The following is a 13,288-nucleotide window of genomic DNA, read 5'->3' as shown; positions in this document are numbered from 1 at the left end:
GGTGTCCTGACCAACATTCCGTCCTCAACCAACACTCCATCAAAAGCAGATCAACTAGTTATCTCACTGCTGTTTGTGGAGACCTTATTGTGTGCAAAGTGCCTACCATGTTTGCCGAAATAGAATTACAGAACTTTACAGCATAGAAACAGGTCATTGATGCTGCACAGTGGGGCAGTGGTTAGCACCGCAGCCTCACAGCTCCAGGGACCCAGGTTCGGTTCTGGGTACTGCCTGTGCGGAGTTTGCAAGTTCTCCCTGTGACCACGTGGGTTTCTGCTGGGTGCTCCAGTTTCCTCCCACAGCCAAAGACTTGCAGGTTGATAGGTAAATTGGCCATTGTAAATTGCCCCTAGTAGGTGGTAGGAGAATGGTGGGGATGTGGTAGGGAATATGGGATTAATGTAGGATTAGTAGAAATGGGTGGTTGTTGGTCGGCATAGACTCGGTGGGCCGAAGGGCCTGTTTCAGTGCTGTATCTCTAAAATAAAAAAAAATAAAAAAGTCTCCACCCAACCTCCTTCATCTTACACTATCATACAGCAACAGCATATCCATCTATTCCTTTCTCCCTCATAGACTCACCTAGCTGTCCCTTAAATGCATCTGATATTTGCCTCAGCCTCTCCTTGTGATAGCGAGATCCACATTCTAATCACTCTCTGGGTGAAGACATTTCACCTCGATTCCTCATTGCATTTAGTCGTCACTGTTGTATATTTATGGCTCTTAATTCTGGGCGCCCTCACAAATGGAAACATCTCTGTCTCCCCTTATCAATTCCCTTCATAATTTTAAAGACCTCGATGAAGTCACCTCTCAGTCTCTTTTCTGGAGAAAACAGCCTTTTCAGTTCTGCTATCATCCTTGTAAACCTTCTTTGCACCCTTACTTGTTCCCCCAGATCCTTTTTCGCAATTTGGAGTCCAGACTGTGCATAATACGCTTAAGTGTGGTCTACCCAAAGTTCTATGTAAGTTTAATGTAAGTTTCCTGCTTTTGAATTCTATTTGTTTAGAAAAAAAACCCCCGTGTGCTGCTTTGTTAACCTGTGTTGCTATTTTTGATGATTTGTGAATATACCACTAAATCTCTTCAAGCTTCATTTTCCAAGACTTGCCCAAGCCTCCCACCAAAATACACCAGCTCACACTTTCAGAAATCATAGAAAATGTATGACACAGAAGGAGGCCATTTGGCCCATCTTTCTATGTTTCTATATCCTTTAAGGAAGGAAATCTGCCGTCCTTACCTGATCTGGTATGTGGTTGATTCGCAACTGCCTCCTGAAATTGCCAAGCAGCCTCTCAGCTGTACCAAACCCGTACAAAAATCTATTTAAAAAAAACCCTCCCTTGGTGTACTTACACCACACAACTGCAGAGGTTCAAGAAGTTGTCTCACATTTTCAGGGGTAATTAGGCACAGGCTGGCTTTGCCAGCAACACCCACATCCCATGAGCTACCCACCTTCTTGCACTAGGTCTGTAACCCCGCAGGCCACAGCTCTTCACGTAGGCGTTAAATGTGGTGGGAATTTTTACCTCTACGTCCTTTTCAGGCAGTGAGTTCCAGGTCCCTGCCACCCTCTGGGTGGAAAAAACTGTTTCCTCATCTCCTTACTTTAAATCTATTCTCCCTGGTTTTTGACCTGTCTGCTCGATCTTTGCGGGCAGCTTTCTTCAGGGTCAGCAGCTAGCATCATTGTGTCACTGCTGACTGCAAAATCTAACCCAAGACATTATGTAAACAGATATTTTTAAAATATTCTTTTCTAATGTCAAGCGATGAGAGTCATTTACCGAATCGATTGACTAATTGGCAAATTGAGAATCTGCCCTAGGATTTCATCTAAAACTGATGTAATTTTTATGTTGAGCACACAATAATATCAGTGCAGTCTCAGTTTACAAGTTTACAAGATAGTTTCCAATAGGTTGTGCTGGTTTTCTCCAGCACAATTTACCTCAAATCAACCAAACCAGCGCATAAAAAAGTCAAGGAAGTTCAAGTGGAAGTCAGGTCTGGCACAGATGAAGTTTTCACGTTCTTAGGTTCAAGGCTAGGGTTGACTGCTCTTGTATAATGCCATAAGAGGCAGATTAGTATTGGTGATATAAATAAAACAGTCATGGGCAATAAAACAGAATGGTAACGTAACATGTATCCTCTGTCATATTCAGATGGAGTAACAGAAACAGATGACTGACTACGAGCTGTTTACTCACAAACAGATGGCAATTTGATCATTGGCTTTCATTCAGAATAGATTCCCTCCCCTGCTGTGTTGCAGGCACGGCACTTGTTACCATGGTCACGGAAAAGCCTGAGGCCTATTAATAAGTTATAGTTCATGAAATGGCTACATGACAAGAAAACAAAGAGCAATTTCAACAAATGGCTGGCAGGGGAGGTAGACGGGTCCTGATATTGATGAGCTGTGGGGGAGTGGAAAGGAAGTCCGGAATTCCCCCCATACTGTGGAGTTTTGGTTCCAACAGGATCCCCACTTAGAAGTTAGCCTGATTGACAGGCTTTGCTCCCAGTAGGGCAATGAGCCCTCTGGAGCAGACCATAGGAGCAGGTAGGGAGCATGTAGCTACTATTGGGAGTGTGATGATAGGGGAGGGGTGAGGGTTCAGTGGCAGGAGGGGTCTTTGGATTGGGGGGGGCGGCAATGGCTGGGAGTCAGATAATCTTGTTGGGCTTGGGGAAGCACTCCTGCTCCTCCTGACCCACAAGCAGTGCTGTAAAGTCACTTACTTTCCCTTCTCTTGAGCTGTCGGGTTTTCTGAGGCCTGCAACACTTGGCTGGTCAGGGTTAAACCTGTAATGCAGGTTAAATATGAGGTTCCCAATCTCATTATAATATCTATATAGCCAACCCGCCTCCTGGGAGTGGGCTAGCTGCCCGCCCCTTGTCCTGCCTCCAATGAACCCAGAAGGGGGCAGGTTGGAAGCAGGTTGGTCTTGAGGTTACTAAAAAGTTTACATCACAAACGGCCCCAACTCACCTATTTTTGGGGGGGTGGGTTAAAGTTAATCCCAGGGTCTATGCTGGAATTTAAAACATAGCCGGTGGAACCACAGCTGAAGGACCTGATAGAAATATTTTACAGAAATTAACATTCTGTCTGCTAACTGAGAGAATGTATTGCATGTTCCCTGCTTTTTATATCACTTCTAGAATAAAAAATCAAAAGTAGGGAATTGCTGCTCTATTCAGCCATGTGCACTCTGAAAAATAAATCAAATTTCTTTACTTTAACCTTGTCTCACTGGAGTTTTCATCTGTTCCATGTGTGGAAGAGTGGAGGAACACGCACAAGGGAATGTGTGAGAATTAGGGTTACCAACTGTGGTTGGATATATTCCTGGAAATTGTCACATGACCTCCCGCCATCAGTCACCTGACACAATCACTCTTATGGCCTTCTAACACCAATGGGAAAGCAAACAGACTTGTCATTACATGTCACCAAACAGCCTTTCTCCCCCATGATTTTTCTCTGGTTTTCTCACAGCAGTGTCCTTGAGATTTATCTTTAATTCCTGGAGACTCCAGAGCAATCCAGCAGTCGGTATCCCAATTGCGAGGATCATATTATCCACATCAGATAACAAAGAGGTTTTATTGCTCCATCGCCTTCAGCCTATAGAGTTATATATCTGGATGTTGGGTACCAAAAGTAAAAACCATTCCCCCCCCCCACCCCCCAGCCCACTCCACCAAGTGTGAGGGACGAGAATCTTCTTATGGGAGAGGCTGGAGACAGTAATCTGAGAAAACATCTAAAACACAGCTGAAATTTGTAACGCTGACACCAGTCATCCGAAAGCAGTTTATTGGGTTTAACAATCTGTGCACAGGCTCTCTAAAATGTCAGAAAAAATGATGAACATATGATAGAATGAGGTCTATCATGGTCCTAATCATAAAATGTTATCATTGTCTTGTTCCAAGTCCCGTTCATCCATCACCCCTGTGCTCACTGGCTTACAGCCTGGTCCAACAACGTCTCAATTTTAAAATTCTCATCCATGTTTTTCAATCCCTCCATGCCCTTGCCCCTCCCTATCTCTGTAATCTCCTCCAGCTCTACAACCCTCCGAGATCTCGGCGCTCCTTAAATTATGGCTTCTTGGTCATTCCTGATTTCCAACACTCCACTACCGGTGGCTATGCCTTCAGCTGCCCAAGGACCTAAGTTCCGAATTCACTCCCTAAACCTCTGTACCTCTCTCTCTTCCTTCAAGACTTTCCTTAAAGCCTATCTGTTTGACCAAGCTTTTGGTTATCTGTCCTAACATCTCCTTATGTAGCTTGATGTCAGGTTCTGTAGCTCAATGTAAAATTCTGTCTGACAATGCACCTGTAGAATCATAGAAAGTTTATGGCATAGAAAGAGGCCACTTGGCCCATTGTGTCTGTGCCAGCTGTAAAATGATCCACCCATTTATTCTAATCCCACCTTCCACCAATTTGTCCGTAGCCCTGAAGATTACAGCACTTAACGTGCATATTCAGACTACTTTTAAATGAGTTGAGGGTTTCTGCCTCAACTACCCTTTCAGGCAGTTACAGACCCCCACTACCCTCTGGGTAAAAAAGGTTTTCCTCATCTCCCCTCTAATGTTTCTACCGATCACTTTAAATCTAGTCACTGACCTCTCTGTTGGCAGGATTGTCCTATGAGGAGAGATTGAGGAGACTGGGCCTGTATTCTCTAGAGTTTAGAAGAATGAGAGGTGATCTCATTGAAGCGTATAAAATTCTTACAGGGCTCGACAAGGATTTTGCAGCAAGGGATGTTTCCCCTGGCTGGGGGGGATCTAGAATCAGGGGACACAGTCTCAGAATAAGAAGTAGGGCATTTAGGACTGAGATGAGGAGGAATTTCTTCATTCAGAGGGTGGTGAATCTTTGAAAATCTGTACCCCAGAGGGCTGTGAAGGCTCAGTCATTGAGTATGTTCAAGATAGAGATCGATAGATTTCTAGATATTAAAGATATCAAGGAAAATGGTGTTGAGGTAGGAGATCAGCCATGATCTGGTTGAACGGCGGAGTGGGCTTGAGGGGTCGAATGGCCTACTCCTGCTCCTATTTCCTATGTTTCTCAGGCTGTGGGCAGGGCAAGCGAGAGAACATTGGCTCCCAAGCAGACCTGGCCTATTTTTGGCAGCACCTGGGGATTACGAACATACGAATTAGGAGCAGGAGTAGACCACTCCGAGCCTGCTCCGCCATTCAATAAGTTCATGGCTGAACAGAGTACTCCACATTTCCACCTACCCCCGATAACCTTTCACCCCCTTGCTTATCAAGAATCTATCTACCTCTGCCTGAAAAATATTCAAAGATTCTGCTTCCACCGCCTTTTGAGGAAGAGAATTCCAAAGACTCACAACCCTCTGAGAGAAAGAATTTCTCCTCATCTCTGTCTTAAGTGGGCGACCTCTTATTACTGGGCTAATGGGAAGATTCTTGGTAGTGTAGATGAACAGAGATATCTTGGTGTCCAGGTACATAAATCCCTGAAAGTTGCTACCCAGGTTAATAGGGCTGTTAAGAAGGTATATGGTGTGTTAGCTTTTATTAGTAGGGGGATCGAGTTTCAGAGCCATGAGGTCATGCTGCAGCTGTACAAAACTCTGGTGAGGCCGCACCTGGAGTTTTGCGTGCAGTTCTGGTCACCGCATTATAGGAAGGATGTGGAAGTTTTGGAAAGGGAGCAGAGGAGATTTACTAGGATGTTGCCTGGTATGGAGGGAAGGTCTTACAAGGAAAGGCTGAGGGACTTGAGGTTGTTTTCGTTGGAGAGAAGGAGGAGGAGAGGTGACTTAATAGAGACATATAAGATAATCAGAGGCAAAAACAAGAAATGCTGGATTCACTCAGCAGGTCTGGCAGCATCTGTGGAAAGAGAAGCAGAGTTAACGTTTCGGGTCAGTGACCCTTCTTCGGAACTGTTCCGAAGAAGGGTCACTGACCCGAAACGTTAACTCTGCTTCTCTTTCCACAGATGCTGCCAGACCTGCTGAGTGAATCCAGCATTTCTTGTTTTTGTTTCAGATTTCCAGCATCCGCAGTATTTTGCTTTTAAGATAATCAGAGGGTTAGATAGGGTGGATAGTGAGAGTCTTTTTCCTCGGATGAGGATGGCAAACACGAGGGGACATAGCTTTAAGTTGAGGGGTGATAGATATAGGACAGATGTCAGAGGTAGTTTCTTTACTCAGAGAGTAGTAGGGGCGTGGAACACCCTGCCTGCAACAGTAGTAGACTCGCCAACTTTAAGGGCATTTAAGTGGTCATTGGATAGACATATGGATGAAAATGGAATAGTGTAGGTCAGATGGTTTCACAGGTCGGCGCAACATCGAGGGCCGAAGGGCCTGTACTGCGCTGTAATGTTCTAATTCTAATTCTAATTTTTAAACAGTGACCCCTAGTTCTAGATTCTCCCACAAGGGGAAACATCCTTTCGACATCCACCCTGTCAAGACCCCTCAGAATCTTATATGTTTCAATCAAGTCGCCTCTTACTCTTCGAAATTCCAGCGGATACAAGCCTAAGCCTGTCCAATCTTTTCTCATAAGACAGCCTGCCCATTCCAGGTGGGATGTTCCGGATTGTTCTGGAGTCTCCAGGAATTAATGACATTGGTTACGAGCATCTCTGGCAGAAAAACCATCGGGGCTTCGAAAAAATGGTGCGATTGTTTCACTTTCCTACAAAACCTCTGTTTATTAGTTATCATAAAATTATTGGCGGGGGGATGGGGGGAAGCCATTTGACTGGGCAGGGCAGGTCATGTGATGAAACCCCCAGAAATATGGCCAAAGACAACCTGACTAGGTTTCCAAACCAGGATGATGCCCCAGACCCTCAAATTAAAGAGTCTGGAAATGTTTATGAATCATTTGTCTTTAAATTTTGGACCCCATATAAATGAGGGCTGCAGGGAGGCCTTTAGGGGAGACCCAATGCTCCACCCGGACCAAGGTACGGTAGCCATACCTTTTGGGCTGGTCTTTTGGGGGGCACCAGACCAGCTTGCTATTGCCATCCAAATCATGAGACCTCCCCTGGACTTGGCGAACTGCAGCTGCACTCAGGGCCTCAAGTCTCCGCACTCATGCTGAAATTGGCTGCTCTGTATATTTTCGGGGCCTCTATTTTGGGCATAAACTGCTTGACAGTTTTTCCATTTTAGTCGCCAAAGACCTGCAGTAACATTATCTGGCAGAAGAGGGAAGTGCAAGCACTCTGAAGGATATCATGTTACTCACGCCTAATTATCCCATAGAATATTATAGAATTTACAGCACAGAAACAGGCCATTTGGCCCAATATGCCCATTCCATAGTTTATGCTCCACACAAGCCTCCTCCCACCCGACTTCATCTAACCATCAGCCTATCTTCTATCCCTTTTTAGTTTTCCCTTAACTCCCCCTTGTGGTAGCGAGTTCCAGATACTCACCTTCTTCTTTGGCCTCCTTGTCTCGAGAGACGATGGTTAAGTGCTTGGAGGTGGTCAGTGGTTTGTGGAGCAGCACCTGGAGTGGCTATAAAGGCCAATTCTAGAGTGACAGGCTCTTCCACAGGCGCTGCAGATAAAATTGGTTGTCGGGGCTGTTACACAGTTGGCTCTCCCCTTGCACTTCTGTCTTTTTTCCTGCCAACTGCTAAGTCTCTTCGACTCGCCACTCTTTAGCCCCGACTTTATGGCTGCCCGCCAGCTCTGGCGATCACTGGCAACTGACCGCCAGGACTTTTGGTCAATGTCACAGGACTTCATGTCGCGTTTGCAGACGTCTTTAAAGCAGAGACATGAACGGCCGGTGGGTCTGGTACCAGTGACGAGCTCGCTGTACAATGCGTCCTTGGGGATCCTGCCATCTTCCATGCGGCTCACATGGCCAAGCCATCTCAGGCGCCGCTGGCTTAGTAGTGTGTATAAGCTGGGGATGTTGGCCACCTCGAGGACTTCTGCGTTGGAGATACGGTCCTGCCACCTGATGCCAAGGATTCTCCGGAGGCAGCGAAGATGGAAGGAATTGAGACGTCGCTCTTGACTGACATACATTGTCCAGGCCTCGCTGCCATAGAGCAAGGTACTGAGGACACAGGCTTAATACACTCGGACTTTTGTTTTCTGTGTCAGTGCGCCATTTCACCACACTCTCTTGGCCAGTCTGGACATAGCAGTGGAAGCCTTTCCCATGTGCTTGTTGATTTATGCATCGAGAGACAGGTTACTGGTGATAGTTGAGCCTAGGTAGATTAACTCTTGAACCACTTCCAGAGCATGGTCACCGATATTGATGGATGGAGCATTTCTGACGTCCTGTCCCATGATGTTAATTTTCTTGAGGCTGATGATTAGGCCAAATTCGTTGCAGGCAGCCGCAAACCTGTCGATGAGTCTCTGCAGACACTCTTCAGTGTGAGATGTTAATGCAGCATCGTCAGCAAAGAGGAGTTTCCTGATGAGGACTTTCCATACTTTGGTCTTCGCTCTTAGATGGGCAAGATTGAACAACCTGCCACCTGATCTTGTGTGGAGGAAAATTCCTTCTTCTGAAGACTTGAACACATGTGAGAGCAGCAGTGAGAAGAAGATCCCAAACAGTGTAGGTGTGAGAACACAGCCCTGTTTCACGCTACTCAGGATAGGAAAGGGGTCTGATGAGGCGCCGCTATGCGGAATTGTGCCTTTCATATTGTCATGGAATGAGGTGATGTTATTTAGTGGATATCCGATCTTTGCTAGTAGTCTGAAGAGACCACGTCTGCTGACGAGGTCAAAGGCTCTGGTGAGATCAATGAAAGCAACGTAGAGGGGCATCTGTTGTTTGCGTCATTTCTCCTGTAGCTGGCAAAGGGAGAACAGCATGTCAATGGTGGATCTCTCTGCTTGAAAGCCACACTGTGCCTCAGGGTAGACGTGCTCGGCCGGCTTCTGGAGTCTGTTTAAAGCGACTCGAGCGAAGACATTCCCCACTATGCTGAGCAGGGAGATTCCACGGTAGTTGTTGCAGTCACCGTGATCACCCTTGTTTTTATAGAGGGTGATGATATTGGCATCGCGCATGTCCTGTGGTACTGCTCCCTCGTCCCAGCACAGGCAAAGCAGTTCATAAAGTGCTGAAAGTATAGCAGACTTGGCACTCTTGATTATTTCAGGGGTAATGCCGTCCTTCCCAGGGGCTTTTCCACTGGCTGGAGAATCAATGGCATCACTGAGTTACGATTTTGTTGGCTGTACGTCCAGCTCATCCGTGACTGGCAGAGACTGGGCTGCATTGAGGGCGGTCTTAGTGACAACATTCTCCCTGGAGTACAGTTCTAGGTAGTGCTGCACCCAGCGGTCCATTTGCTTGCGTTGGTCAGTGATTGCGTCCCCTGATTTAGATTTGAAGGGGGTCGATCTTGATGGTTGGCCCAAAAGCTCTCTTAATGCCATCATACATTCCTCTGATGTTTCTGGTGTCGGAGGCCAGCTGAATATGACTGCTTAGGTGTTGCCAGTAGTCATTTGTGCAACGCCTGTCTGTTCTTTGTGCAGCGCTTCTGGCTGCTTGAAGTGCTACGGATGTTAACTCGCTGGGGGCTTTCTTGTAGTTCAACAGTGCAATGCGCTTAGCGGCTATAACAGGTTCCAGCTCTTCAAAGTGAGATTGAAACCAGTCTGCATTCCTTTTCACATGTTTGCCATAGGTGGTCATTGCTGAGTCATAGATGGCGTCTCTGATGTGGGCCCACTTGGTCTCTGCATCCCCAGTAGGAGTGTTTTGAAGGGCTTTTTCAAGTGAATTTAGAAACTTATGTAACAGCTGTGGATGAGAAATTCTGCAAGTGTTGATGCGCGAGCGGCCCTTCTGCTTGGAGTGATGCAGCTTCTTTGGTTTGAGTCTAAACTTGCTGCACACCAGGGAGTGGTCGGTGTCGCAGTCCGCACTGTGGAAGCTGCGTGTGATTTGAACGCTGTTTAAAGTGGTTCGCCTTGAGACGATGAGGTCCAGCTGGTGCCAATGACGTGATCTTGGGTGCCTCCAAGAAACCTGGTGACAGGGTTCAGTGTGAAAGAACGAGTTGGTGATGCAGAGATTGTGATAGGTACACAACTCAAGCAGTCTCTGTCCATTCTCATTCATCCTTCCAATGCCATCGCGCCCAAGGCAGGAGGGCCATGAGTCATGGTCGGCCCCAACCCTGGCATTAAAGTCCCCCAGCCGGAACAGGTGTTCAGTATTGGGGAATGCTACTAATGATATTACGGAGTTCCTCGTAGAACTGGTCTTTAGCTTCAGGTGGGGAACAGAGTGTTGGAGTATAGATGATTACTCACCAGATACTCACCATTCCATGCATAAAGAGGTTTCTCCTGAATTCTTTCTTGGATTTATTGGTGACTATTGTATATTTATGGCCCTTAGTTGTGGACTCTCTCCCATAAAAGGGACCTTCTCGATGTCTCCCCTAACAAATCCCTTCATAATCTTAAAGACATCCAGCAGGTCACCCCTCAGTGTTCTCTTTTCTAGATAAGAGCCTGATATTCAAATTCTGATAGTTTATTATAATGAAAGACCCATTGAGTGAAGCTGGTGACTTATCAAAAATAATTCTGTAGTGCAACATTAAGGCGATGGCTCGTCTGGTAGCTACAATGCCCACTGTAGAATCAGGATACATAATGAGAAGGTCCCAGGTTCAATCCCTGATCCTTGCTGAGCTTCCTGACTGTAATCAGCACAGCTCACTACCACCTTCTCAAGGGCAATTAGGGATGGGCAATAAATGCTGGCCTGGCCAGCGACGCCCAAAAATCCCATGAATGAATTTTTTAAAAAGCAGTAAGTGGGCCAACAATTGGGCCTAATGTCCCTTAATTTCTAGACTCCCTTGAAATACAAAGGAAAGAAAGACCTGGCATTTACATAGTGCTTTTCACAATCTCAGGACATTCCAATGTGCTTTTCAGCCAATCCTTCTGAAATGTAGTCACTGTTGTAATGCAGGAAATGCAGCAGCCAATTTGCACACAGCAAGCTCCCACAAACACCAATGAGATAATGACCAGATAATCTGTTTCTTCGTGATGTTGGTTGAAGCATAAACATTGTCCAGGGCACCAGGGATAATTCCACTGCCTTTGTTTGAAATAATGCTTTGAGATCTTTTATATCAACCTGAGAGGTCAGACAGGGCCTCGGTTTAACATTTCATCCGAAAGGCTCACCTCTGACAGCGAAGCACTCTGTCAGGTTAGCTTTTGTGTTCAAGTCTCTGGAATGGGGCTTGAACCCCATAAACTTCTGACTCAGAGTTAAGAGTGCTAAGCCGCCCTTAAGTACCTTTGCCGATAGGTACCCTTAGGTTAATCTATTTACAAGGCTTCTCTGTGGAGCATTGCATTCGCCTGTCACTGAATGGTGTCATGGGTTGAGCTGAAGTGGCTTTAGCCAGGTCAATCCCCAGCTTCTCCACCCAGTGGAAATACCAGTGCAGCGAAGCAACTTGTGTGAGCACATAATCGGTGACAATTGCAAAACTGACCCCATGATTGGTAGCAATTCCAGTGGCCGTTTTGTTTCAGTGTCGACTCTGCCTCTGGGGACCAGAACTCAATGACAGTAAAACAGTTTAAGAACCGGCCAGGGGTGGGGGGGAGGGGGTTTGGGGGGAAGTGAGTGAAATAATGAGGAAACTAGCAGAGAAAATCGAGACAGCGAAACATCAGCAAGCAAAGGAAGGCAACAGAAATAGTCGAGAGAAAATATTCAACCTGCCCCACCATCAATTCTACACAGGCCATTAAATCTCCTGAGAAATGTTTCTATAAAATTCTACTTCCCTAACAAAAACAATTTTATCAGGATTAAGAGAATGGCGATGGAGGCCAGTGTGGGTGGGGGAGGGGGAATGGGTTGGGACCCCAACGTCATCACACCGGGATGCAATTTCACAAGTGGGACTCCGCTTGTGTTTTGAAAATGAGCAATTAAAAGGTAATTTAGATGATTAAGGAGGCAATTGAAACTAATTTTACAGGCTCCTCCGAGCTTTTTGAGTCGCGTAATCGGGAGCGGGTGGGGGAGGGGGTGGTGGAATGGGGTAAGAGCCTCGGCAGCTTTTAAAGGGTGGCAATGGGGCAGCAACTGTTGGTGTTCCTGAACTTGGCAGCCGTGCAGCGAGGCATTTAACTTTCATTGCAAGGAAGGAGCAGGACAACCATTTATTTGGGGGTCGAGATTCCCTTGAGGACTGATTCCTCCTGTTAGGGGTCTCACTGGAGAGGGGCCTGAGAGGGGGTTGGGCTGGGTTGGGTTTCAGCACCCACTGGAAGGCTGCTCCCGTTATAGAGGCAGGGCCCGGGTGGCACAGGCATCGTGCAGGCTGATGGGGGTTTCATGGCTGGAGGCCGATGGGGCTCTGGTTGCTTGCTGAAGGTGGTGGTCACTGGTCTCAGGCTTCCTGCTGGCCACTGTTTGATAAAGGGCTCAGTGCTGGCATGCTTTAAACATGCTGCTGGCACTTCCCTCCGTGTTAGGTGACAACACGGCTGTCACCGGAAACTGCATGCTCAGCAATCCCACCTTCTGGCTGTTGATTGCAGAGCGATCTTGCGCTGGCTGACCAAACAGAGGGCGGAGCTTCCAGTTCAGCCCCCGCATCCCAACCAAGTCACACAAAGCTCCGGCCAATATCAATCAAACTCCCATTGCTTTCCTTGTCAGGTTATTTTCCTTCCTGCCTTCTTCTGGAGGTTGGGCTGTCACAAGCTTTGTCGTCTCCCTGGGCCAGCATACAGCTTGTGGGTGACATACAAAGTTTAAATTTCTATTCCCATTAATATACACATTGATCTCAAGTCACCGATCTTGGCCTTCTGATTTAGGATTTATCCACCAATGAGGCAGCAATAGCTTGCATTTATATAGTGCCTTTAACGTAGTAAAACATCCCAAGGTGCTCCACAGGAGCAATTATCAGACAATCGACACTGAGCCACATAAGGAGATATCAGGACAGGTGACCAAAGGCTTGGTCAAAGAATTAGGTTTTAAAGAGCTTCCTAAGGGAGAAGAGAGAGGTAGAGAGGCGGAGGGGGTTAGGGAGGGAATTCCAGAGCTCAGGGTCCAGGCAGCTGAAGGCATGGTCACCAAAGGTGGGACAAAGCAAACTGGGACTGCGCCAGAGGTCAGAATTGGACGGCACAGAGATCTCGGCTGGTTGTAGGGTTAGAGGAGTGGGGAGCGGAGCAAGGCCAATG

General features: G+C 46.8%; 1 long non-coding RNA gene across 1 annotated transcript in view; it reads left to right on the top strand.

Annotated features, from left to right (window-relative positions):
- Positions 1 to 13,288, top strand: part of LOC137373593 (uncharacterized) — a 34,651-nt gene that overhangs the window by 5,615 nt on the left and 15,748 nt on the right. The window contains exon 2 of the long non-coding RNA XR_010975653.1: positions 905 to 973. This is a non-coding gene — a long non-coding RNA (uncharacterized lncRNA). The remainder of the gene's footprint in view (positions 1 to 904; positions 974 to 13,288) is intronic.

The sequence above is a fragment of the Heterodontus francisci genome, chromosome 9 (genome assembly GCF_036365525.1).
Source record: "Heterodontus francisci isolate sHetFra1 chromosome 9, sHetFra1.hap1, whole genome shotgun sequence".
NCBI classification, from domain to species: Eukaryota; Metazoa; Chordata; class Chondrichthyes; order Heterodontiformes; family Heterodontidae; genus Heterodontus; species Heterodontus francisci.
Note: the sequence above shows the minus strand (reverse complement) of the source record. Positions and strands in the feature narration are given on the sequence as shown.